Below are 3,271 nucleotides of genomic sequence, written 5' to 3'. Positions count from 1 at the left end.
ACACGTCTGAACCGTAAGCCTCAAAATTTTGCCCCCGATTGTTCATCTTCAGACCGATGGTTAAGTATATTTAAAACTCCGTGTCGAGGATTATTTAATAAAGGCAGAACGCATGTTAATCTATCGGATGAAGATATGCACAAAGCTCACACCTACATTTTACTGAATTGTGAAGAAGTTTTTCTGTTCATGGATATCTTCAATACGGAGGTCCTAAATAGAGAGCCATATATTGATGATGCGGGTCTCGACAAACGTAGGGGAGATCACTTTGCTGGATGGTTTCATACCCACGTAAGTGTATACATATTAACTTTAATTCATCATTATTTATATCTACTTAATAAAATATTACAAATATAATGATTGTAAGTTATGTCTCGGTCAGACCCTGCTTCAGATCTTGTTAGGATTTTGGCATACAAACCGTTACGTACCATTTGGACACACCCGGGGTTATTCGTAAACGGTTACAAGTTCCACACGCTAACTCATGGTAGAAATCGCACCACACATAATAGTGGAGTATGCGTGAGAGGGTCTTGTTACTCAGATTTCGAGGCCAACTACTATGGCTTGTTGGATGAAGTCCTCGATATAGAATATCATGGGTATGAGCTCGGTCGCTATGTTGTCCTACTATTCAGATGCACATGGTTTGACACAATTAACGGCGTCCGAGTTGACCCAAAACATAATCTCGTGGACGTCAAACATAGATCAAGACTTCGTTCACACGACCCGTTTATCCTAGCATCACAAGCTGAACAAGTCTATTATGTACCATATCCATCGAATTTATTAAAAGATTGGTGGTTTATGGTGAAGACAAAGCCAAGAGGGGTCTATGACTTAGCATCGAGTACCCCTGAAGTTCGGTCGGATGAAGATATTGACGATGAACAGTTTTTCTAGGAAAATAAATGAATAACCCAACATGAGGGAAACAAAGATGTTCAAGAACCAATTCATCTTGTCACAAGGGAGACGACATCGAAGTTGCCAACGATCATCGCGACAACTGGATAGTGACTCTGAGGACGAAGAACTTGACTTGTCTGATCACTCTTCAGATGATTAGGCTTCATTTGTAAAGTTTTAGTCTTAGTAAACTTTGTGTAATTGTTTTAAATTTTTATTATTTCCATTTTTAAATCTTAATTAGTAAATCATTGTTCGACATTTTCAATTGTGTGGAATATTTACTGTATACTTGAATTATTGTTGTATGTTTTCTAACTTTGTTTTGTAGAAAATCGATAATGCCGCATACTCGGATTACCGGTCGAGCTAGTGGCAGTACACCTACCCACGGTATGGGTAGAGGCTCTGATACTGCTTCGACACCCGGAGGAGTTTGAGTCTGGTCGTGGTAGTGCTGCTCCGGAGCCGCTTCCACAACAGCGGACGGTTATTGGCATCCGCGGCAAAGAGTAAATACATTTACATATTTTAATTGATAAAAATATTTTATTTGTATTGATGCTAATTCAATTCGTCATTATATAATTTCAGTGACACCAAAGTGATCTGTCGGATCACCAAGATCAACCGAGAGCTACTTGATGGCCCATGGACCAGTTGGGAAAAAATCCCAAAGGACGTGAGACGACGTCGAATGTGGGAGCGGTTTCAGGTTTGTGTTATATATTCAACTTATTATATTTTCGGTATTGTATTGAACCTAATAATCGCCTAAACTTTTACGTACAGGGCTATTATACTTGGGATCCGACTTTGGACGCCCTGATCCTAGATACATGGGAGAGAAAGTCGGTCAAGTCGTATAATGATAACATGAGTGCCGTGAAGAAGAAAGCTGGGGAAAAAGCAAGGATGAATGGGTATCCTCAGTACGATGAAACGGACCCCCATCGGGATATGAGTGTGTTGAAGAATTCCCTCCCCCCAGCTGGATATATTCAGATGTGTGGGTCCAGATAGTCGATCGTTGGAACAGTGATAATTGGAAGGCTGTTTCCAGTGTGGCACGTAAGAACCGTGATAGCCAAGTTTCGCTACACACCGGTGGATCGATACCATTCTCGGAGCATCATTTTCTATAATGGGCATTTTCTATAGCAAGCCTAAACTTTTTACCCATAATAGGCATCATCTTCAAGGATATATCTAGAAAACATGAACCCAACACACGGAAAACAAACACCGGGCCGTACAGGGGAATCAACAAGAGACAGCGTGTCGTAGAAGGTAGTTTAACAAGGCTTTGAAATTGGAGGTAATAAGTAATTCACCAAATCCACTATCAAGTGGGAGAAGTGGTAGAAGTATGGAACGAGAATCGTAGTCATATATATGATGATGGAAGAAAAAAAATGAAATTCTTATTGTAGTGTCGACGGTTACCTATATGATGAGAGTTTTAAGGAGTTAATATGTTAGCCATTGAAATATAAATATATGTATGTGTATGTTTGTGTGTGAGAGTGATTTTTTTATTTGTTTAGTATGGTTTTATATTAATATATTTTGAAGAAAAAATATTTGTTTACACGTGAAGATAAAACCTAAAATAGCAAAAACTCAACACCGCTAAAAATAGAAAGACAATCTTGTTCGGGTTGAAGGGGTAAGGCTATGCCGGGCCATGATCAGTAACATTATGATACAGTAAAACCTATAATTATGAATTTTTAGAGCCTAAGACGATGACTAAAGACCTATGCAACTTTGTCTCAGATTAATAATCTTAGCAACGACTAGATATTTTGAGCATCAATTAATTAAACTCTTGTTCTAGGAATAACTTTACGAGACGTGTTAACACATGCTATGCCTAGAAATGAATGTAGTCGTACCCCAAAGAATTGAAGCATGTTGAACTAATGTATTTAGACTCTTGTTTATGTTTCTCATATAGAGTAGAGAAATGAATTGTATAGAAAATGTATTGTTTTAGCACTATGCATGAGCATCTATGTCGCCCTAAGCTAGTAAGAGACTTTTTAGGATGTATTAAGTGTATAGAAAAACAAGCTCAAATCTTTGTATAAGTAATTTCCATGCTTGTGGACCGGTGTAATTATCCCAACACACGTATAAAAGAAATGTTGGGTTCAAGATTAGAGCTAAAATGTTGTATTCATGTTTCTTCATTTACTTAGCTTTATTGTAATTAGTTTAGCTTTATTTTCCTTAGTATAAATAKTCTTTCCTTTGTAATTGTAATTACACATTGATTACATCATTAATCAGAGAAAAGGTGATTTGACAGCAAAGTAATTCTCTCTCTCCAATCTATATTGTATTC

This window comes from Cynara cardunculus, assembly GCF_001531365.2.
Source record: "Cynara cardunculus var. scolymus isolate 2C chromosome LG 12, CcrdV1, whole genome shotgun sequence".
In the NCBI taxonomy this organism is placed as follows: Eukaryota; Viridiplantae; Streptophyta; class Magnoliopsida; order Asterales; family Asteraceae; genus Cynara; species Cynara cardunculus.
Note: the sequence above shows the minus strand (reverse complement) of the source record.